General features: G+C 44.8%; 1 protein-coding gene across 1 annotated transcript in view; it reads right to left on the bottom strand.

Moving 5' to 3' along the window:
• Positions 1-25,769, bottom strand: part of PARD3B (par-3 family cell polarity regulator beta) — a 2,182,026-nt gene that overhangs the window by 156,334 nt on the left and 1,999,923 nt on the right. The gene's annotated exons all lie outside the window — the stretch shown is intronic.

Genomic DNA, 25,769 nt, shown 5'->3' with positions numbered 1-25,769 from the left:
TGAAGGCATTGTGATTTCTAATACATGCCTAACGACAGAGCTGGACTGGTGCGTGCACACGCCCACTAAGATAAGACGAGAGAACAATCACCGCCGCAGCCCGGAGGAAAACACCGGAAGCAGATGTCCGGCCCGCCGCCTGATTGTGGGCGGGGCCGGGAAGAGGTGTGCCCGCTCCCACTGCCTTGCGGAAGCTTTGCCTGTTGTCCTCCGGTCTCCCGAGTCGTGAGGGAGACCGGAGATGCCGTGCCAGCCATGGCGGGGGGGGGGGGCCGTGCAGAAGAGGGAGCCCCCGCTGGAGTCGGAGAGACCTGCCCGCTGCCGAGCGCCAGCCGACCCGGTGAGTCCCGATTAGAGAGGAGGGGCGTGAGGCCTCATGTATGCGGCGGCCGGGGGGCGCTTCTATGTATGGGGGGGTGGTGTCTCTGTATGTGTGTGTGTGTGCGTGTGTAGGTGCGCTCCTGCGTGTGTGCGGCGGGGGGGGTGTTCGCGCGCGTGTCTGTGTGTGAGCCTTCCTGCCTGCGTGTGCATGTGTGTGTCTGTGGCAGGGGATGTGCACGGCGCCGGCTGGGCGTGCGCGCTCACGAGGTCGAATCTCGGCCTGAAAATGCGCGTGCAACTTTGCTGTCCACATTCCCCTGAAAGTAACAGCATTAGTTGTCTCGCCCTAGACAGCAAAGCTTCGCTTTGCTTTCGTCTAGGCGAGACCTAAAAAGGGGCGACGCACGGCTTGTATGAAGGAAGTCAACATTTCAGCGCACACGCGCCCTCTTTTGTGCTTCAGAAAAGCACAAAGAAAAGCGCCAACTGTGCAACGCTAAACAATACCTCACACCGAGCCAGCCAGGCTCTGCTTACGCGTCTGTGTTTAGATATTTCTTCAAATAACAGAGGGATGCCTGGTGACAGACGAGCTCACAATGTCGTATCATTTCTCTCTCTAAGAGGCAGAGAAAACACAGTCAGAAAAAGGCCAGACAGAAGATAAAACCCCTGAAATATTCATTTTCTGATTGCTTTTTGCGAAGAACATGAAAAGGGCAACTTGTGCTCGCTCTGTTTGTGTATTCGAAGATGTTGTTGCTATAGAAACCGGGAGGGTGGCTACAGTTTTAGCTGGAGACATGTTGGGTTCCTTCTACTGCATGAGGGGTTCCTCTGTACCCTGGATTGTCCCAAACTTCTATGACGCATTTTTGGATAAGATCCAGCCAAAAAAAATGATAATGATCAAATAGTTAAAAACGGGGACTCGAAATGTAACTCTGAATTTGTGATATACGAGCTACGCGCATTCTCAGTTCGCTCCATAGGAACAGACACACTAACTGTGCTTGATACAATATAAATGTGCACATTTTGTGCCACAAACTACTGTCTGCGCGTCCATTATTTCATCTAGCATTGGCATGTCCCACAAAACTAGAATATTTATGGCAGGTTATTATAACAGTTGCTACCTGGATTCCAGCTTCACACTACTGGTTCCAGCATCTTTGCTCGCTTGCTCTAGACAGTTTGCTCTACCACTTGTTTTAGGAGATTTTTTCACATATTGAAAGCTCTTGTGAGCTGCCTGATGCCAGGGTGTGACATCGAGGGGATTGGCCGAGCCCCTGCAGCGCATCTGGAGTTAAGTACAAGGGCAGTAGAAATAAGTAGCGTTCTTGTTCACAGGCTTATTTGTTTGTCTGCCTTGCACCTTACATCAACAAGCTAAGACAGCCACAATCAGACTCCAAGGAAGCGTAACTAAGAAATCCGAGTCTCGCATGCATTGGTTTAGGAGGAAGACCAGTAGAGGCCAACTGGATGTCACTACATGTCAATCTGTTTTTGGTTGTTGATATCACTAAACGGGTCAGATCAGAGTAAAGCAATAGGAACCTGTTAGCAATACAAACAGAAACTCAACACAGAAGTCACACAGAAACATACGTGCATTTATTTACGATCAAATGGTTCGCATCATTTCCTGCTGAGTCTTTGCTTGCACCAGCTGCTGGAGCTGGTAACTCACAGGCGTTTATACATGGGACCATGCCTGGTGTCACTTTCACCACTCGAAGGAGAAAGATACAGAAAATGAGATTAAAATATGTCAAGAATAGGGACTGCAAGATATAGAAAGCATCGCCTATGTCCACAGTAACAAGTCAACTTGCATAGAATGTTACTATGTTTGCTCATTTGTTGCAGTTTTTGTGATAAACAGCATACATCTATTTTTGATGTAAATCGAGAATTACTCAGAACTATGGTTGCATGCGACTTTGCAACCCCCCCGTAAGCACATGGATAAAAACAAGATATAGAGAGAGCAAAATAATAAAAGACAAATTGATCCATGTCGATAGTACATGGAAAACAGCCAGGGATAGGTTCTGTACAGTAAACATCACTCAGTGATGTCTGCAATACAACTGCTATTCTGTGGTCTGCATAATACATTCCACGGAGCATGGGGATCATAGTCTGTTGCATGCACCAGGATCAGAGTCTACTGCATGCACTGGGATCACAGTCTGTCACATACAGAGGGATCCGAGTGTACCACAAGCACTGGGATCAACGCCTGTGGCAGGAATGCAATTGGACCAGAGTCTGCCACTTGCACCAGGATCAGAGTCTATCACTTGCACCGAGAATAGAGTCTGTCAAATGCACTGGGATCAGTCTCTACCGCATGCACTGGGATCACTGTCTGTGGCATGCACTGGAATCAGAGTCTGTCCCATACACCAGGATCAGAGTCTGTCACATGCACTGGGATTAGAGTCTGTCCCATGCACCAGGATCAGAGTCTGTCCCATGCACCAGGATCAGAGTCTGTCCCATGCACCAGGATCAGAGTCTGTCCCATGCACCGGGATCAGTCTCTACCACGTGCACTGGGATCAGAGTCTGTCCCATGCACCAGGATCAGAGTCTGTCCCATGCACCGGGATCAGTCTCTACCATGTGCACTGGGATCACAGTCTGTCCCATGCACCAGGATCAGAGTCTGTCCCATGCACCGGGATCAGAGTCTGTCCCATGCACCGGGATCAGAGTCTGTCCCATGCATCTGGATCTGGATCAGAGTCTGTCCCATGCACCGGGATCAGAGTCTACCACATGCACTGGGATCGGAGTCTATCCCGTGCACCAAAATTAGAGCCTGTCACTTGCACCAGGATCAAAGTCTATTGCACGTGCTGCTGTCATTTTCCCCTCTTCTGTCATTGATTTTGGGCTTCTCTGTTGTGCTGCCTGTAGAAAGTGAACCTGAACTAGAAATACTGTGCAATACCACCCAGGATCAGCGAGAGGAGTATTATAATAGGATGAGGGTTTGGGCCAGCTCACCACAGTACCATGCAGTCCGAACTTCGAGTAACTAGGGTATCGCAATGTCATACGAGGACGTTTAGCAGCAGCAAGACAGCACCATTTTAAAGCCATTATAATTATTTTATCAGACCACCCTCAGTCTGGCAAAAAAGTGATGAAACCGAATGATGTTTTTGTTTTCACAATGAATAAATTAAAGCTATTAATACATAATTTCCCCAGCTTGAATCACATGGGTGCAGCAGGAGGGATTACAGAAGCTTGGAGATCAGGAGGTTAGGGGTGGAGAAAAACACAAGCAAATGTTGGCAAGCAAAATGAACCCATGGGGAGGGGGTGGAGCTTAACGCTCTGCGCGCACAGGAAACAGTACCTTGGGTCACATGATTACATGCTTATTGACTAAAGCCTTTAGTAAATGTGTTTACTATAACTGGGATTATAAGGTTAGAGCTATCTAGGTCTGACGCGGGATGGTCAGTAATGAGCTGTTGCTCAAACATACCGATTGGATAGTGAAAATCTTATGGCAAAGTTGACTGCCCAGAAGCGCTCTGCCTTCCACATCATTATGAAAAGTGCTTAAGGTGGTGCTCTGGGTTGGAGAGTAATAAAGTGACATTGCTGACAAAATATTGGTCTTCCTCAGTGAAGATGACACGGACTCTGGATGGCAGGGCTTTCAGTGGGTTGAAAAAGTGTGGGGGCGGGGGCTAAAAGGGGCATAGCTATGCAATTAAGGGTGCAGCTTAAACATGTAAACAAAAATTCTGTGTTTCCCATGGAGCGAGACCCAACTGGTATTTTGATGCCTTTCTGAACTTTCTGTTATTTCATCCAGATATATAACAGAACTAACCTGAAACAAGCCATGACCTGTGGCTTTGGTTATTAATTGTAGAGCATAAATGAGTAGCAACAACGATTTTGTTGTGAATAATTAATTTCTAAAATGATGAGACCCGGAAGTAAATATTACTTAGGCCTGTGGGAACCTTTCTGTTCTCCTGGTTGTGTCACTATTCTGGTTTGGGTGTCTCTTGCAGCGCTGGGAGGCCTTTGCTAGCCATGCGCTCTACAAATGCCCCTCATTCATTCATTCATTCAAAAATGCCCCTCATTCATTAGTGGTCTACAGTTTGTCTTACTCACCCCTGTTGTTCCCTTCACACCACTTTCCTCTGCAGTCTAGGTTAGACATGTACGCTCTTTTTGCCACCTCATCTCTTGCCTCTTTGGGCACTCTCTTTTCTTTCCCCTGCATATACTTCCTTGCATCTCTTCACTTTGACACCAAAGCTCACACTCACCTTAAAGCACTGCATTTTCTGTAAATTTCGCCTTGTCAATATTTTGCAAACTGTGTACTGCCTTCACACACATTGGTATAGAATGGCAACTGTCCCTGGCACACATGATCACTTTGCTAAGAGAATAAGGATTGAATTATCACGTTTTCTAAACATCTTTTTTGACCCACTGACAGGCATTATGAGAAATTTGCACTACCTTCAGTCTCAAATGCAACGCTTTGAAAAGCGGCCTGGCATAAACACCTGGCAGTGACTCAGTTCAAAGTATACACTATACAAGAGTAATATATATTGCCCAAACGAAAAAATAGCGCAAGACAACATCTTGAAAATAGCAAACACGCTAAAGGAATGCAAAATTAGGCAAAGCATGTGGAATATAAACTGGACCGCCATGGATTGCCTCAACGTTTTTAACAATCACTGTTCAGAAATCGATCAGTGGTCTGCCAGTAATTTAAGGATATGACCACAAGGCTGGGAAGGGCCTTGTTTTGATTTCTTTAAAAAAAATGTCTACTGTGTCTGAGTCCGGAGCGACGCGGCCCGTTCAGAGAAATTATATTAGGGCTAGATTTGGCCTGTTTTGGAGAGAGTTCCAGAGCTTGACATCCAGAAGCAAAGGTCCTGTATTAAACAGCAATCTGCACCATCTCTTAAGCTGATGATCTTTGAACGGCCGTTGGAAGTGCTACAGGGTTTTGAATCACAGAACTCTAAAAACTTCAAGTGTTTGCTGTAAGGTTGATTCTAGCCTGCCATGACAATCCAGTTCATACAGAAGTGGGCGCACCACAATTCTAAGAATTTCTTCACAAGTACAGGTGAGACAATATTACGGCAACTCAGTCAAGAAGAGATTATTGCATCACCAGTGTCAGTCTGTTTAGGGATTTCTAAGTACCACGTGATCTTTTTGACTAGATGCAAGTCCCATATTTAGCAGGAGGAATGAGGGGAGGAATAGGTGGGCCCCTTCCACAATATCAGCACTATATAGCATCGCCTCTCATTCTGCTGAGTGGGGTGTGCCGGGCAAAGCTAAGGAACATCCCTGCTGATCAAAGTCAGGGAAAATGCCGTACCACCCTGCGGTTCTGTTAATTTTCCTCACAAACGTGCTGCTAGAGAAGTGCAGGGCTCACCTATGATACTGTATTGTCTCTTGAAATCTCATTGGAGCTTTTGAGTTTTTATAACCCACGTTGGTTAGACAGTCTCCTCAACTTCTACAGTCAGATATGCTAAGCAGTTGCTGCAGGAGCTTTTAATGCAAACTTTGAACCTCCCGGCCCAATGATCGTTGCTGCAAAGGATCAGGAAGTGTATTAAGGTATGCCTAATCTTACACCTTCTATCAAATAGAACTGAAACATTTTGGTTTATCAGCTAGCTGTTTGACTCGCCTTGTCGAGGTTGGATTATGGGAATGGTTTATACGCCGGGGCTAGAGTACAGATCCTAGCCAAACTACAACGCCTGCAGACTGCAGCCGCAAGGCTGGTGCTTGGCATCCCTAAATATGAGCCAATTGCCCACAAACTAAAAACCATACACTGGCTCCCAATAGTAAAAAGGGTGCAGTTCAAATCGCTGTGCCTGGCCTATAAGGCGCTTCAGGGATCAGGCTCACAATTCCTGAAGACCCACTTGAAACTGTACGTACCGGCCAGACTTCTTAGATCCAACCAACTGAAACTAATCAGAGTCCCGAAATTTAGTCGGGCCAGTTGGGGCGGAAGAAGTTTCTTGGTGCACACAGCACGGGCCTGGAACCGGCTGCCTCTATCTATAAAAAATAGCCCATCTATGGGGTCCTTTAGAAAAGCAGTCAAAACTTGGCTATTCACTGCGGTTATCTAGGTTGCCCGTCTCAGAAGTTTGCAGTCTGTCATAGCGCCAAGACGCCTCCGGGCATTCGCGCGCTTTACAAATGGATAAATCAAATCAAATCATTAAATCAACATTGCATGCAAGAATGCAATGGGTGCTTGCCATCTAATAGCAGGACCCAGCCCACTTTCAAAAGAGGGTACTATATGAGCAATATTGACTAACTCTTGTTGGACCTTCGCACCTGCTATTTCATGGTTGATATGGCCATGGATGCCAGTTCAGAGAGTGAACATGTACACCGGGTGTTAGCATTAAAAGGCGATTTAATTATAGACCAGATCGGAGTCCCGAACCTGGGTGAAAACTCAAATGTAGTTGCTATTAGCAGAAGAAACGTCAAATGGGTCGATATTGTTTCCTCATCAAAGATTTTTTCTGGTATATAGGAGTCTGTGATACCGGCTCTAGTCTTATTTATCCCGCTATTTAACAATGACGCATTGGCATCTTGAGAACACAATAATTTATTTGTATTTTTTAAAACATTTCTTACAAAAGAATCCAAATCATTTAATTTAGCGTGCAAATCACATGGGTGGTTAGATTCACAATGTAGGGCGGCAAAGAAATCGCTCATTACTGTAATGAAAAATACAGTCAACGAACTCTCTGTCATTGCGGTTGCTACACCGATTCTGGATATTTGGAAGGGTGCTGAAATAATTTCGAAACACAAAAAGGGCTGTCATGGTTTGGCGAGAAATATCATCCAGCTTTATTGATAAAATTCAAAAGATCTTCAGTAAGCAGATACTAGAAAAGTTGATATTATACATGGGAGAGAAATAAATACTGACTCACCTGCAGGTTGGATTTATACTGAAGGTTAGAACTGTGGACACGGTTTTCCATTTTATTAATTTATAATGGAAAGAGTTGACATGAACCAGGGCCATTTGTATGTTGTTTTTGTGTAAATACAAGCAGCTTTTGATCTGGTTCAGAGATTAAGGTCATGGAAAGGTCTTTTTGATCAAGGTGCTCCCATGAATCTACTCTCAGTAATAAAGCAGCTATATTGTGATGGTTATGCGCAAGTTCACTGGTGTAATAATAGAGAGTTAACCAAGAGAATCACAATTACTGCTGTCTGCGTCGGGTTTGTGTCATTGCACCCAAACTTTTTTCTCTTTTTATTAATGACTGTCAGTATCTTTTGGGTAGTGATGATTCCCTGCTATTTGCACTTCAAAAAGAACAATATACTTACCTGCGGTGACAATATATATGTAAGAGACACATTTTGTTCATAGATTCCTTACCTTAGAATTACCCCCAGACGTCAGACTGGATCCAGAGAATTTTCTCTCAGCAGTACCCCTGCGTGTCTGTAGGTGACATCGGTCGACTCCACGTTTGTAGTCGGCGTAGTGGTCGCCGGGATGACGTCGCTGTATCTACTTAGACGCTGCCCCTGCGGACTGACATCCGTTCTTTACACAACATTCCACGGCAGAAGCGCAGAGCCATGCAAGGCACTGCCCACTGGTGCACAAAACTAGGGCCCTGAAAGGGAGTCCTTTACTCTAGAAGTCAGTTCGTAGAACAGGGAGGATGGGTTGGGCGGTAAGGAATCTATAACTAATGTATGTCTCTTACAGATATATCATTACCAAAGGTAAGTAACTTGTTCATCTGAAAGAGACTATTAGTTATAGATTCCGTACCTTAGAATAGATACCCCAGCAATACCAACCCCAAAGGTGGGTCTGCGAACTAAGTTCACACCAGAAAGTCCTGGAGAACTGAAAAGCCGAAAAAGCCGTCTCTCTGGACTTGACTATCCAGGCAGCAATGTTTAGTGAACGTGTACAATGATGCCCACATGTCTGCCTGGCAGATGTCACCGAGGGGGACTCCACATCCCAAAGCAGTAGTGGCTGCTGTCGCCATGGTAGGATTGGGCGTGCAGTCCTACCGGAGGCTCCTTTTTCGCCAGGGAATAACAGATCTTAATGTAAAGGTTGACCCATCGAGAGATGGTCCATTTTTGAACGGCCCAACCATTCTTGGCACCCACATAGCCAACAAAGAGCTGATCTCCACCCGGAATTGTTTTGTACGATCCAGATAAAATGATTACGTACATTTTGGATCCATGCGTTGGAGTCTTTCCTCCTCCTTGGAAGGATGTGGGGGAGGAAAGAAGGCGGGGAAAGTGATGGTCTGTCCTATGTGGAAAGAGGTAACTATTTAAGGTAGAAAAGAAGGCCTAGTTTGAAGGACAACCTTGTCCGGGTGGACAGCAAGGAAAGGAGGTTTCGAAGATAGAGCCTGCAGCTTACTCACCATGCGAGCAGAGGTGATGGCAACCAGAAAAGCAGTTTTTGAAAGTCAAGAGTCTGAGAGAATAATTATGTAGTAGCTCAAAGGGAGCGCACATAAGGTAAGTCAAGACCAGATTCAAGTCCCACTGGGTCATTACGAAAGGAATAGGAGGAAAGAGGTGAGTAATGCCCTTAAGAAACCTATTTACAATAGGGAACTTGAAAAGAGAAGGCTGATCAGGAAGGTGTAGAAAGGTCGAAAAGGCCAAAAGATAGCTTTTAAGGGTGCCCAGAGCAGAGCCCTGCTGGGCCAAAGAAAGTAGGAATAGGAAAAACCTTTGAAAGAGGGGCAGAAAGGGGATCCACCACCTTTGCTGCGCACCATGCCACAAATGTGTTCCATCTACAGGTATATACTGTCTTAGTAGAGGGACGCCTCGCTGCCAAGATGACATTACAGACTTCGGGAGGAAGCTCGAAAGCTGTCAACTTTCGCCGTTCAATCTCCATACATGGAGGTGAAGGTTGGACAGGTTTGGGTGGAGGACCGTCCCCTGCTGCTTCGACAGAAGATCCTCCCAAAGAGGCAGTCTGATCGGAGGAGTGATGGCCATGGTCAAGAGATCGGGATACCATACTCTTCGTGCCCAGTCTGGAGCCACAAGAATGACTTGGGCCCAGTCGCCCTTGATCTCTGGGCAGAAGTAGTATAGGCGGAAAGGCATACAGGACGCCCCTTCGCTGGGGCAGCTGTGCGCGGTACAAATAATAATAACATAACATAACATAACAGACCGCAATTTCACTAATGATGAAAAGCGTTGCCGAGCGAGTGCCACCTTGGAAATCCCAACGTGCAGAACTGCTGACATTGCGCGTTCTCTTCGGTGGCGAACAGATCTAACCAAGGCTCTCCCCACTGCTGAAAGAGACCTTGCACCACCTCCGAGTGAAGACGCCATTCGTGATCCATCATGCACCGGCGGCTGAGTTTGTCTGCCCTGGCGTTCAGAGACCTGCCTGGTGTTGAACCACCAGGGACATGTCCTGATGGTCTAGCCATGTCCAAAGACAAAAAGCCTCTTGACATAGAGCCACAACCCCACCTGGCCCTGTTTGTTGCAGTAACACATGGCGGTGGTGTTGTCCGTGAACACCTGTACTACCCTACCTATGACAGAAGGAAGGAATGCCTTCATTGTAAGACGAATCTCCGGGAGCTCCAGAAGGTTGATGTTGAGCCCAGACTCCACCTGGGTCCAGAGTTCTCTAATCTCCGCCTCTCCCTGGTGGCTGCCCCGCTCCAGGAGTGACGTACCGGTCACCCCCGTGAACTCTGGTTGGGGAAGGGTGACGGACTTGAGTTTGACCCAATCCTGGTCCATTAGCCACCACTGCAATTGGCGTGCAGTGGCCTCTGAGATCTGGATGCAATCGGAAAGATTCCCCTAATTCTGCGCCCACTGGAACTGCAGGTCCCACTACAGAGCCCGCATATGCCACCTGGCATGATCCACCAGCAGGATGCAGGCAGCCATGAGGCCCAGCAGCGTCAGGATCATTCTCACCGAAATCCGGGATAGAGGTTGAATCAACGGTATCAAAGACTGAATATCCCAGACTCGCTGCTCTGGAGAATAAGCCTGAAACTGCTCTATATCCAGAACTGCTCCGATGAAAAGGAGCTTCTGAGAGGGAATCAGGTACGACTTCAGCACATTGCTAGTGAAGCCCAGCGAGTGCAGGAGGCCCACCGTAGTCTGGAGGTGGGGACGACAGCCTGGGGTGAGCTCACCTTCAACAGTCAGTCATTGAGATAGGGGAAGACTGGAACACCTGATCTGCGCAGATGAGCTGCGACCATCGCCATCACTTTCGAGGGGAGCTGGTAAGGCCAAAGGAGAGCACGGTTAACTGAAAATGCTCGTGGCCTACCGTGAACCGTAGGTAATGCCTGTAGGCTGGCAGGACGGGGATGTGGAAATAAGCATCCGGCAAGTCCAACACTACCATTCAGTCTCCAGGGTCGAGGGCAGACGGGACCTGAGCCAATGTCAACATTTTGAACTTCTCTTTCCGGAGGAAGCAGTTGACGTCCCAGAGATCCAAGATAGGACGCAGCCCTTAGTCCTTCTAGGGTACCAAGAAGTAGTGGAAATAACAACCACAACCTACTTCTGGCATAGGGACTCGCTCAATAGCTCCCTTGCCAAGAGAGCTGTAACTTCCTGATGGAGAAGGGCCAAGTGATCCTCCGACATGCGATGGAGTGTTGGTGGCAGGGAGGGAGGGGTAGTTTTGAAGGTAGGGGAGTAGCCCCTTCGGACTATCTGGAAAAGCCTGTCCGACGTGATGTTGTGTAAGTGGGGCAGGAGATGGCGGATCATGCCGCCCACTGGCAACTGATGACCCGGAAAAGTCAGACTAGGAAGGTTTGGAGGCAGCTGCAGGGGAGACATTGGCGGACTGACTGCCCTCTGGCCCCCAGACCCACAATGCTGGGTCCCAGGCCCCGTAGAGGCTGGGTAGCTTGTGCCCCCTGTGGCTCTGGGTGGACCATGGTGCTGCACTCCTTCCGTTTGCCACAAAAGGGGTGAAAGGTAGACTGCATGGGGCGAGAAGTTGCTGCAAGGCCCAAGTACCTGGCCATAGCACTATAGTCCTTAAGCACTCGAGCGAGTTGTCTGTCTTTTTGCCAAACAGGCAATGTCCATCAAAGGGCATGTCCAAAAGGCTACATTGGACATCCCCAGAGAAGGCAGAGGTTCCCAGCCAGGCGTAACACCTCAGGGCTACCAATGTTGAAATTGTCCTACCCAGCGAGCCAGCGGTATCCAGCCCACTCCGGATTGTGTACTTTGCTGCATCTTGACCCTCAGCAACAGCCCTGCGAGTAGGGCTGGGCCTCCTCCGGGCACTGTGCCAGCACTTGCGCAACCGTGTCCCACATCAAATGTGTGTAAAAGCCCAAGTGACATGCAGTGTTCAACGACTGCAGTCCTAAGGTGGGGGAAGAAAACATCTTCTTCCCAAGATTGTCCAGCTTCTTGGATTCCCTATCTTGAGGAGCTGTAAGGAAAGCGCTTCCTTTGAGGATGAGGCTTGGACCACCAAGCTCCCGGGGCTAGGGTGTTGGGAGAGGAAAAGTGGGTCCCCTGGGGCCGGTCGGTGGCGTTGGGCAATCATCCTATCCACAGGAGCTCCTTTGCTGGGCTTGGACCAGGAGCCCCCGAAGGACGTCAGTAAGGGCCTCATTGAAAGGCAACAAGGGCCCCGAAGAGGCTGCTGGCGGCTGAAGCACCTCAGTCAGGAGGTTGGTCCTGACCGCCACTGTAGGAAGTTCAAGGCCCAAGGCCTCAACCACCCTACGCAACACAACAGGGTAGGGAGCTCCCTCCTCCGTAGCCACGGTAGGGAGAGAAAGCATACCAAGGTCTGGGGAGGAATCCAGACCACTGGCATCATCCAACTCCTTTCTCCAGTCTGGTTCTTCAAGCTGGTCTGCCAGAGGGTCAACAGACCCTTCCCAGTTCTCCTCACCCTCCTCTGGCTGCCACTCAGGGTGCTAAGGAACGCCAGGGAAGAACAGAGGTACAAAAGAACCCTCTGGCTTGTATCCAAGTCGAGAGGGAGGCTGGGGTCGAGGCCAGCCAGGGGCGCAACCGGAGTTGGAGGCGGCAGAGGAATCGGTGCTTGGGAAGGTACTGTGAGGTCGACAGGCGCCGATCCAGATTCAGGCCTGGAACCTAAGGGGCCCTGCGGCGCCGAGGCCGGAGTCGCCAGCCTTGAAGGCCTAGAGCCTCCAGCTGTGTCTGTGAGGGCCTCAAGGTGCGCCGGCGGAGTCAGGCTGCCCAAAGATGGAATGGAGGGCTTCGTAAAATGCACGAAGCTGGGCAGGAGATGCTCCGGCACACGGAAAGGGAGGAAAGTGCGGAGCCGCCCCAGAAGGCTCCGAGGGTGGAGCCAGAGAACGACGACCCTCCGTGTCCCGTGTCGAGTAGGCCGGCGGATGGGGAGAAGGCAAAGAGAAACAATGCTACTTTACTACGGTCCCGCACCCGTCCCCTCGACCGGGACTTCGAACGGCACGGAGCCGACTGCCGGGCCTCCAAAAGCCTTCAGGACCGCTCCCCCAAAGACTCAGGATTTAGGGCACGGCAGTCGGAGCACGACTTCGGGTCATGGTCGCTCTGTAGGCACCAAAGGCATCAGTGCGGATCAGTGACTGACATCAGCTTGTGACAGGGGTCACAAGGCTTGAAACCAGGTTGACGACTTGACATCCCTTGTGCACCAACAGTTGTGACGACTTCATAAAAGATGTCAACAAAATTCGAAAAAGATTAGTCAAAAAATGACTAAGGGTATCGCTCTCTACGGATCTGCGCTACCTGGTGCGGAAAAAGAAAGAACTGACTCCAGCACGCAGGGGCGGCGACTAAGTAGATACTGCAACGTCATCCTGGTAATCACAACGCTGACGACGAACGTGGAGTCGACCGACAGGGGTACTGCTGAGAAAAAAATTCTTCAGATCCAGTCTGACGTAATTCTAAGGTAAGGCATCTATAACAAATAGTTTCTTTCTGGCTTTACTGCTTGTAGGGGACACATTGTTGATATTTAAAATACCCACAGGTCTGCAAGCTTTACTGAATTCAGGCAGTATTGTTCATCATACGGTCTTGAAATGAATGCTTGCACAACAAAACTCATGACCTTCAACTCCTTAGATGTTTTCAGGGCTCAATCTAAATGGGAGACAACATTTTGGAGACGCTTCCCCCGGAATTTAATAATCTAGGTCTCAGACTGTCAGATTCCCCCCTACGGTCACCCAAATTGTTAAAGGCAAATTACTCTTAAACCATCAATGAGCTTCTATTTTATATATTGTTAGAGTTTACATTCTACAACTTCCATTGGAAATCTTTTGGGCCCAAGCATATATCACTGCACTGTATGAGGTCCCAGTCAAATGGATTGATTGGCAACATCAGAAAATACATTTATTAAATCTTTTTTTAAATTGCCACATAATGCTCCTGTAGTTATAGCTTAACCTCAGCCTAATATATAGGTCATATTGGAAATCTTAAACCTTTTTTATATTTGGCTCAGCACTTGGACAGCGAGCGAATTGGATTCAAACAGACACGCTTTTATAAATGTCAAACAAAGGCCCACAGTCCTTAAGAGCCAATCGATCAACTGTGTTAAGACTTGGTAGGATCTTTTGGGCTTTAGTAACTATTGGCAAAATCCTTTGTTGAGTCCTCCCATGGTTGCTAGAATTGTGAGATGGAGATAATGATTGGGAAATAGCAACTACATCAGTCGAGGGGCTTATAGATTGTTTTTTTTAACAAAGAAACATGATCTAAAATTTGAGGTCTTTTTAGACTATGTTAGTCCTATGTTAGTTCTCCTTTAGCAAGAGTTTTCTATATAAAATTTAGGCTTGGTATCCTTCCGCCTGCTATTTTTACTCACCAATGGCCCAATTATAAATGTAGGTCAAATATTTGCCCTATATGCAACCTTAATAAAGATCATGAGGAGCATGCACCCTTTTTTCACAGGGTGTATTGGAAACCAAGAAAATATTTCGTGAATTAAGCTTGTAATAAATCGCATATTCAATATAGTGTGTTAAAATCCACATTTTCTTTACTAGATTAATTTAGAGATCTGAGCTATCATTGTATATATATATTTTAGATTGTTCTTAAAATGGTTGTGATTCTTTTATGCGTGTTGATGGATTATTTATCCAGATCTAACAAAATAATTGAATTGAATTAAAGATCGAAGTCATCAACCTTTTGCAGCCAAAGTTTGACCTGCTAAAGTAGTCAAAGATCAAGAAAGCCAATACCTCACACATACTAAACAAAAGTCACATATTTTCTGAAGGAAGCGGCTGTTAAACCACAATAAGTATCAGCAAAGGCAATCTATAGACTAGTCAAAGGAACTATTAGGAAGATGGTGTAGGCTACTGTGAATCACATTCAACATGAGAAATATTAATACAGCTGTTAAATGTTTTCAAAGAGGAACTGGACCTCAAGTAAAGCTAATGCTAAACATATGTATTGTGGCTCAAAATGAAGGACCACTGTATTAAAAGCTTTTACCCCTGCCTCACAGTCTGGATCCTGAGGGAAGGGGAGGAGACTAAAACAAAGCTAAGCAGATGGGCAAGGACAGGAGGAATAACAGGAAAGAAAGGAGAAGAAGTTAAAGTGCACGAGATGACATTATCAGATGTAACGATGAGGTTAATTAAATTTGTATTTGAATAAAATGCTATCGCCTTCCAAACCAATTAAGGTCCGAGCATCTAGCATGGTCATTAAGTATGAAGAGATGGATAAGATATTTGAGAAACACTATAGAAGATACAATTTGAGACTGTATCCTTAGGGGTACAGAATTTACCTTTTTTTTAGCAGGTGAGGGCACTCACCTCAGCGGTGGACACATGCTCCAACTCACCCTTCTTTTTAATTCTAAAAATCTAAATTCCAAGGAAACTAGTAAAATACACGATGGGTGAAATTCATTAGCACCACAACATATTTCTTGAAACAGTGCAATTTGTTTTCCGAACTGGCTCACTCCAAAAGCTAAAATTCACAGCAAGCTAGATCTTCATTATAATCCTAGGTTTTACGAACAAATGAGCAAGTTTAAAATTGCACTTGTGAAGACTGTGGTGTCTCATTGAACCAGGACAAACAGTGATGTAATACAACAGAGTCAGAAGCATTCCTCATTATAGTCATGGATGTATTGTTCATCTGGAAGACTGGTGGTTTTGGTCCAACTTAGAAGCCAGAGACAATTTGCATTTGACATTCTGCCCTTATTGTTATACATTGTCCTGCAGTGTTATATTCTTCATTGATAAATGGGCAGAATGTTAAGTGCTCGCTTGTCAGATATCTGACATTCAAGTTCAATAAGGTTAAACCAGCATGAACAGTAGTAGAAAACTTCTCACTGCCACTACAAAAGGTTTGGTTGAATGCTTGATTATCTTTTAACAGTTTTCTAACAAGAAATATGTTTATTGTATATCTTATGTTTACTATTTGTAACATGGTCTGCAAACAACCAACAAACCAGTATCTTGTACTATTGATTGGTTACGAGGATAGGGGCAGTATCTCTGCATCATTAAACATTTTAGTGATGGAAACCACATATAACCACACAATGGAGAAGCCACAGAGAGAACACAAAGACAAATTCTAGTCTGAACCAAAGGTGTAGGGCCACCAAACATTTGCAAGTGATGCTGAGCATCAATATACCACATTTAAATTATTTAATGAACCTATGGTCACTGAGGGCAGATCTGGCAGTAGAAGTGAAAGCTCTAAATGCTTTGATAATAGTAGTTTAATCAGCCACACAGTAGGGGCCATGCCCTTAACAGTCTACATTTCATGCAGTGGTATTGAAGATAGAAAACCTTCCTGCCAACCTAAGATGATTTTAAAAGGTTCCCCAGAAATGTCAAAGATTGTTCAATTATCCTTAAGAAGTCACCATGTGGGATGTATGAGTGGCCTACATCTTCACTCTTTATATTTAAAGTGGACCAGAGGGCAAGACAAGAGTTCTTCGATAACATATGAGAAGCCATAAAACTGTGATAAATCTAGCGACGTGAAGATGTCTTTGACGCTAGGAGTTACCTCACCTGCATTTGTAAAGGCGAACTTCCTATCCTTTTCACTTCGGCCAGCCACACTGTTTGCCATGCATCAAAAGCTTCTGAAAGCATTCCTGTTTTCATACACAATCCTGAAAACACTACATTTAGATAGGAGACCAACTATAATTGGGCAACTCACCATCCCAATGACACTTAACAGCAGCTCTCTCCTCATTAGCTTCGAGCGCACCAATAATATCACTGCATAACAGAACGCTAATGCACCAACAAGGAGTCATTCTTGGTAATGTCAAACAGAAAGCACTCCATGTCTACGTACATAATAAGCACAATAAGATACTAACAGGGACATAATGAACTAATTACATAAGCCACTCTTTACGGCATAACTGTTCCATATTCCGCAGACACAACACTTTTCTTATGTGTCAACTCTTTGACCCAGCAGCTAATCTTTGCTTTGAAGCATCTTGAGACTCAATGAGTCATCTAAGATACACAAAATAATAAACTAACAAAGATCAGTACCTCTATTGTCATACTGTAATGGTGGATTGTGGCGCATGTTCCTATTTTTTGTGTGCATGAAAACTTAATAGATATCAACTCCCCCCATGTGGAAGCCTACCTACCCTCTCGCCCACTCAGATCCGCGACCTCCCACCTCGCCTCAGTACCACGCATCAGGAAGGCCAGATGTGGAGGCCGCATGCTCTCTTATAACCTAGCCAAGATGTGGAACTCCCTTCCCCTCCACATCAGATCTGAACCTAACCATCTCGCTTTCCGCAAACTGTTCAAAACCTGGCTTTTCAGTAAAACTCCAATTTATCTCTTCACTAAGCCTCTTCCCCAAACCGTCCGGCACAACTCATTCTTTTTCTACAGCGCTGGGACACCCCTGGGTAGCCATTGCGCTTTATAAATTCCCATTCCATTCCATTCCATTCCAATAGAATCAATCTGGAAAATATGTATTTCAGTATGTTACTGATGTATTATCAAATGAAAGAAAGGAACAGTGGATTTGCTATTTTGACTCGCACATCAACATTAGTTCTCATAAATCTGAATTTGATCAAATTGTACACACAATATACAGTCTGGAGTGCTACTTTGGCATTGGATGCACATCCATCACGGGCATCAAATTAATCGCCTCCTGCCCAAACCTCAATTCGGGCTGTAGGTCAATATAACATTTGAGAAAACACCAGTGCACCTCCAAGTTAGTTACTTTACTCCCTTCGCTATTGTAGTGTTCCACATATAGTCCATATCCTTGGTCAATGGCAACTTCCACAAAATCAGACGGTGTAGACAATTCAAGCTTTTATTATTTGCAAACTTTATGATCCACAGCCGACGCGCGTTTCGCCCGCTTCGGGCTTTCTCAAGGCTAATTGTAGTGCCGCCGGATTGCAGGGACGGTGTTCGTGACGGGCCTCTGTACTCGCTGAGGTGGTGGAGCGTAATATGGTTCCACATGATGCTTGATACTGAGAAGACCGATTCGAGTTAATACGTGATACACATATATCAAGTTATCCTGCAATAACACAACGTCTGTACACTTTAAGATTGACGGATAAAGGACATATACAGTATATATTTTTTACACTACCTGCAAATACAGGAATAGAGATTTATGATCGCACTACAATTAGCCTTGAGAAAGCCCGAAGCGGGCGAAACGCGCGTCGGCTGTGGATCATAAAGTTTGCAAATAATAAAAGCTTGAATTGTCTACACCGTCTGATTTTGTGGAAGTTGCCATTGACCAAGGATATGGACTATATGTGGAACGCTACAATAGCGAAGGGAGTAAAGTAACTAACTTGGAGGTGCACTGGTGTTTTCTCAAATGTTACTGTTGTATAATGCATTTACTGGAAAACTTTTGTCTATCTGGCCACAGGGTATTCCCGAAGAATTAAGAGTTTGGCGATAGGTAAACAATGCTCCCATTTTTTTTTAACTACAAAACGTCATGCAAGTCCAAGAGTGTGAGGACCTGTACTTGCTTGCACTCGGGCAAGCTCTTTCGAACCATTATAAGCCCACGCTCAAGTCTCCCAACCAAGACATGAGAAACTAAGTGTGTCAGTGTGTGCACATACACTGGCATAGACACCAGGTATCTGCCTTTCTTATGATGTTCTTTTAACCTAGCATCCAGTATCATCACATCCACACATCTGTACATTCTAAAGCACTGCAAGATTACTAAACAAGTTTAACACTCCCCGCTGACACTCACTATGATCTGCAAGTTATGAGTTCAAATCACTAACTGTATCAAAGACAAGGGTTACCCTAAAATCACAAGGGACCTGGGGTCGGTTATGTATATCAAGAAATCAAGGGTCCCCAATACAAAATCATAAGGAAAAATGTTAGTAAGATCAAGATTTCGTAACATAATAAAAAACATACAAACTCAACATCAAATAACTGGTTTAAACAATGGAAAAAGTGCCACAGAGGAAAACGTGCTTGGTGCACAAAAAGCGTCGTACAAATATTAATCTGCATATAAGGTTGTCACAAACGTTTCTACAAAGCACACCCCAATACGATAAAAACAAATTAAGGTTCATGAATTGATACCTCCCTAGGCAAATGACAACCAGCTAATGTCTTTCACTCAAACTGTTTTTCTTGCAGGCTGTTGTACTTTAAACAACATTGTGGCATTGACCATACTTGCTAAAAAGGCTATCAACAGGAATTCAACCCTTTATGCCTGCTTTATCGATTACAGCTCAGCTTTTTATAAATTAACTTGAGTGCGACTTTGGCATAAATTGATAACACGGGGTATCGATCCATCCCTACTTTACTTAATACTTGAGTTACACAAATATACCTGGGTCAGAACCAAATTTAAACCTAACACACAATCAACAAAAACGTACCCTTTAAATGGCCTAAAAGAAGAAAATATCCTGGCACTCCTACAGTTTTCTTGTATATTTCCAATCTGCCAACTTGTCTAAAGGGTCTGGGCGGCTTGCCACAGAAGCTCAATAGTCAACACATTACTCACCTGGCCTACGCAGACACATAGTGATTTTTTTCCTAATGCCAAAAAGCCTGAAACATCAGTTGTCTCAACTAAACTCCAAGTTAACTATTCAAAACCTAAAGTCGTTACATTTGAGAGGAAAGTCAAATCCATCTTTTAGGGAGACAACAATCTAGCAACTTGATAAATATATATATTTGGGAGTTACCACCGACACCAAATGTTCCTGACTATAAGATATACATTGCAGGAAACAAAAAACAATAACAATCGGGAAAGCTTTTTGCAGGTTCGCCAAGCTCTTTGGAGGATATGCAAATAGCCAATCATTCATAGTACTAACGACCAAACATATTGCATTGCTACTATGTGCCTCACCAGTTTTTAACCATAAGATATTAAAAAAAAATTGGGAAAAAAACGACATCATCATCAAGCAGTATTTGTAGAGCGCGGCTAATTGAGCGTGAGGTCTCCAGGTGCTATGTCTAGTGTTAACCAAATCCTTAACCTAAGAGCAGACACTCCACATAGCAAACGTAAGTTAGTATTAAATATGTGTCCATTAGCTAGCTTCCACAACACTTCAATAATAAATCATAGGTGTGAATGCAGTAACACAAGCACTTTAACACTAATGAGAATATTCTATCAGGACCTGTAGTGTAACAACTTCAAAAATGTTGGTCTAAACAGACGGCATTGGGCGGTGACCTGTCCTCTCTTTTGAACCTACCAAATCTTCAACGGAAAAACCTATTAAAATGTACCTTTAAGCATAACTATTGAGAGGAAGATCTACGCTCCCTTTGAAATACCATCATAGCGACTTACGAAGACAACCATACCTTGATTTTAATTTAGAGGCAACAAAGAAAAAAGAAATACTTCAGATTCAGGATTTTATATATTCCTTTACATCAATTCGAAGGGACTTGGATCCATATGGGCAAAGGTTCATGTTGCCTATGTGGTTTTAAGTCAGAGACTATAGAATATATTATTTGTATCTTCCCTAATCTACTAGGTTGACGCAGGCAATAGCTTCTAAGATTTTTAAATGAGGCAAATATTCGATCCACCAGAGAAGCAATCAACTTTTGCTTTAGCAATCAATCTCCATCTTTTATTAGTGCCTTAATGAGATGTTTAGATCTTATTTACAGCAGACTGGGTTCTTAATTTACCTAATTTATCTGACACATTTCTTTTAGAAAAACACTTTATTTATTGATGATTAATGACTGACAGCTATAATGTGTACCAAAAGAATGGAAGATATGTGTATTTTTTTTAAATGTATTTCTAATTTTAGAAGCCGTCGTATTTATTGTAAAATGATTTGATAAGTACAATAAACCTACCTAACCTCCCTTGTGAATCAAATCATCAAAAAGGTTTTGAGCCCGATGCAATATGGTATCATCATCAGAACTCAAGAGTAAGGGAGCCTGAGAAGGAGCTATGTGAAAGAGGAAGGAGAATAAAAGAGTAATAAAGTATTTTAGGTGACACACTCAAAGCATTTGTGAGGCGAGTTATGACACAATGGCATACCCGTGTAACGTAGGTAGGGGGGCTAATGCAGGTGTAAAGGAAAAGCTAAATGGAAGTCAATGAAACAATAAAAATGTAAGTATGAATCTTATTGTAGGAGACGTGGTCAAAGCTGTACTGAACTGACTACAGAGGTGGACGGGAGCATAAACTACTTCTGTAGGTATGGGCCATTCTGGTAGACACGGAGGTAGGGGACGACTACCTTCTAAAAGGAAATAGGCCAGTTAAGGAACCATCATATGAAACATTAAAAGAGGTGGATATGGCAGGAACGATTACCTTTAATGGGCATTTAAGAGGACTGGCTCTAAAGGGCTGGAATTTGTTGTGAGGGGCGGGTGGATCCTTTTTAAGATTACAGGTGCGGCAGACCAAAGGTCCGGTGGTAGCTGAAAGAGTAAGGCCAATATCGGCCTCTGAATAGGGAGCCAGTGGAGACAAACTACAAATATTGCCATGACACGGGGGAGGCAAGCGAAATAAGTGGAATGTCCAGTGGCAGCAAAGGCAATGCTGCAGTTTACCTATTTCAAGAAGATGCATAGAGTGGTGAAAAGCGTTAAAGAAATAGGACTCATGTATGAATGAGTGCACAGATAAGAGGCTAACCATCATTGCAAAGGCCTAAAATTCACGATGCACTTAGATATCTTTTCTTGACCTCATAGTCCTTTATACAACTTTGTTCTGGAAACCAACCTAAACACTCTACTGTCATATTCAAGTTACCTTCCTAGATCACTCAGAAACTCACTTTCCTATCGGCAATTTCTCAGCGGTAAACACAAATCTGAGAAAGGATGTGGCATTAGGGTAAGAGATGCCACCTTTGGAACTGGGGAACCAGGTTCAAGTCTCAACATCCTGCGATTCTGGGCAAATCACTAAATCTTGTCTAGATGATAATCCCATATTGTAAAGGGAAAAAAAGTCGACTTTCTGATTCACACCCTTATTACTAATTGCATTTATTGCATAGGGTGGGACTTCATGGAAACTTTTGCATCACACATATATACAGATTATTAATATTTGTGTTTCACTTTTTGAGCACCAAGCACATTTTCCTCATTGGCACTTTCTACATTTCTTTATTTGTTATTGGGTTAGCGTATGTTTTTATTATGTCCTTCAAACGTTATTATCTAACATCTCACCGTATGATTTTGAATTAGGGACCAGTGTTTTTGATGATTTCAAATCTAAGCAAGGCTAACACAGTCTTTCAGCTTTCTGAGGTTAATAAATTGATTAGCATTTAATTAGGAGAATAGTAAAAAACTGTTTTTACAAGGCTTAGAAATAGTGTAGAAGCATAATCATTACATAAAAACAATGCATTAATACATACAAAACTAGGTATTAAAATGTAGGAAGGAGGGCGTGGTGAGCTTAATGCTGGCAAATGTGAAGCTCTGAAAACCATGAGTTCAAATCCCAGCAAGGCAGACTCTGCCTTTTATCCTTCCGAGGTTCTTAATTGAGTATGGTATATTGTATAAAAGTAACTACTGTTTTTCACAGTGCTTAGAAATGGCAGGAGTGTGATATGTAGTGCTATAGTAACAAGTTATTAATATGCAATGATGCTCCTTTTATGTGAAAGCACAGAGTGAAGAAGTTACTTTAAACGGTGTCCCTTGTATCGAGGATAGATTGCCTATCCGGGTCCGTGGTCAGGCTTCGGGGTGTCTGTGCCCATCTGGCCTCCATCTGGCTTGCACTGTTTGTGTTATCCCTCCATTCCTGCAGGTTGGCTTTAGCGGCCGGTAATTTTGGGCTTAGCTGCCCGGGTATTAGTCTAATGCCCTTCTGTTTGTGGGTCAGGGTTTAGGCACGTCGTAATCCTGAAAGGTCGGCGCATTTAGGCTCCATTACGATTGTCTCAGCTTTAGCAGCTTTCGGCCAGACACCCGCACCTTAATCGCTGTTTTACTGTCACCAGAGGAAGCGTCACAAGAAGGTCCACAGGCCTGCGTGGTGTCTCTTTCCCATCACAGGATGGACAGCTCGGCCACATTGGAGGGGCTGGGGAGGGGGGGTCAGCTCTTTTGAATTCCAAGACATTAGCGGGGGCCCCACCCATTGCTTGCTTCCGGGAGCCTTTTACTCACCACATGTCCTAGGACGCAGAAGCAAAGCTTGGGTGCTATCCGTAAAATCCTGTGAGTCCTGAGGATATTAAGCGCCGAGGAGTCTGTATCCCGCCTAAATGCGCTATACGGGTTGAGAACAAAAACAGTTGAATAATGTGTGACTTAACTTAATGACAGAGTTGGGGAGAGCGCTATGCTTGGGGCCTATAATTGGCGCCTTGAGCGAACCATGCAATCGGGTACCACCCAATTTAATGAATTTCCATCATGTTTTAAGACTGATTTTTACCATTCACTTTTGGAGCCCACTCGCATTGGAAACAGAAAACAAAAATACCCTTGGAGCTCATAAAGTGGGGGGAAAGGGGTGGCTGCAGAAAAGGGACCGAGTCAACAGGAGTCTGTGTGCCAACTAGTATGTTCATTTTTTTTTAAAACCCTGTCTCCAGAGAAACTGGCAGCAAGGACAAATGTGACAGTAAATCATCCATTCTGGATAATTTACTTGGTGACAGACAAACTGCATTATAACATATATGAGGTTAAGACACGGCGCTAGTTGCAGGCCTGCGGTCAACGGAGTGAGAGAATAGCGCGAAAGGGGGGGTTGGGGGTGTCGACAGCGCTCCCTGCGCGGAGCTCGCTCACCCCTCATATTAAAGATGTCTCGCAACTCGCCTCGCCGGTTTAGACTGACTCCTGCTACTTTAACTCCACTGCCATGGGTCCCATCCCGTGCATGTTCCTTGAGGGCCACACCTGTGCAGGCGAGAGAAGCAGAGATCCCCTGGTGCTTTTAGGGGGTTTGCACGCGCAACTGGCTCCTTGTGTAACCTGGTGCTCACCCTGGACTCAGGGCTCGAGTCGGGGTACCACGCAGGTGGACGGCGTCCTCCCACCGGGAGCTCGATAACTATAAACTGCAACTGAGTGCAAGCCACCTTTCGTGACGTCACTTCCTGTCGTGACATCAGCATCGACCCACTTCTTTTTTTAGGACTTGTGCCTTGCCTGGACTGTATGGGAACGGCCAGTGAACAGAGAGGAGTGCCCCGGTGGACTAAATAGTACATAGTATGTCGGCCATATTGGAGGTGAGGAGACACCTCTGTGATTCAGCTTTTCCCCAGTCTGCAACGCTCACCCGATGCCTGGGAGCAACCGGGAAGGTTGTCCAGCCTGAGGCACGTGAACTACAGCGGCTTGCTCTCCCCATGTATACGTGGAGGACATCTGGCCATCACCAGCAAGGGAATCCCTCCAGGCCCAAGATCACCACCCTTGAGTGCAACAACACCACAAAGGCAGGGCTGAAAACAAGAATGGCAGGAAGATCATGCTGTGTAAATATGTAATATATGTCCAAATCCCTTCAACGTTTCTTAAATATAACCTTGAATGATTTGCAACTTGTATATATGTAACTCTAAGTACTAGTATCCGTAGTAGACTTATGTACTTACTACCATTCTAAAGTGAATTTAGAGTTTATCTGTTTTTATCTTTTATGTAATTCATGTACTCCAAAGTCCTTATGTAATATAACTGGTTCTATAGTAAAGCGCTCTGACACCTGCGGGTAAAGTTTGTGCTATATAAAAATGCATAAATAAATAGAAACTGCAGATATCTTTGTGTACTCAGCAAGCAGCAGGATATAATGGCAGTGAGACCATCCTGGTGGTTAATGTGCTTGCTGGGGAGATCAGTCTCCAGTCTGGGCACAGATATGACTCCTCAGAAGCTACCATGGCAGGCCAGTGTGCCTGCTGCAAAAGTGTAGCGTGTGACATGCAAGTCACCGATTTGCATTCTATGTAGATAGCTCAGTGGGTTACTGCTTTTGTGCATAGATCCTCCTGTTACCTGAAGCTCCCCTCTTACAATAAAGTTACAGCTCTCTGTTTCATATCTTAGCGAGTTACGAACCAGCACCAAGGAACTCCACGCAGACTGCAAGTTACAGTTTACAACCGTATTGTTTATTTGGTCAATCTTTCATTACTAGGTTGCCAAAGAGGATTGCTTTGGGGGAGGGGGAGGGGGTGATAAACACTAGTTACAAGTGCTATATGAGAGGGTATTAGTAGAATTGCTTGTGTAAACTGATGCATCCCACATTATGCAGTTTATTAATATCACACTCATTCAAAGCTTGGAAAAGTAATAAAAAGAACCTGCCTCCAATTCATATTTCATCTCTTAATTGCTGGGGAATGAGAAGGTAAGTGTCTTTGTTCCTTTGTTGATATTGGTATCAAGACATTAGGCTCTGGCTAGATCCCAGCCACAATGACACTTGAACAAAAGGAGTGCTGATGGCCCTCTAAGTGAGGCTTTTTTGTTGAGCTCGGCCGCAACAGAAAGCAAATCCAATGGGTCTGGAGTTGGCTGCCAGCCTTGAGGTTTTGTTAATGCTGTTTTGTTTTGTCATGGGTTTTACAAAACTTTATTGTTCGGGAAGCTGATGGGACAGGGCCAGCAAAAAAAAAAAACAGTGGCTAAAACCAGTAGTAATTTTTGGTCTCAAAAACCACCCATTGCTATAGTAGTGACTAGCACAGAGGTAACTACTTTGTTTGTGGA

The sequence above is a fragment of the Lissotriton helveticus genome, chromosome 3_1 (genome assembly GCF_964261635.1).
Source record: "Lissotriton helveticus chromosome 3_1, aLisHel1.1, whole genome shotgun sequence".
Taxonomy (NCBI): Eukaryota; Metazoa; Chordata; class Amphibia; order Caudata; family Salamandridae; genus Lissotriton; species Lissotriton helveticus.
The sequence above is the reverse complement of the archived record's forward strand: the minus strand, read 5'-3'. Positions and strand labels throughout refer to the sequence as shown.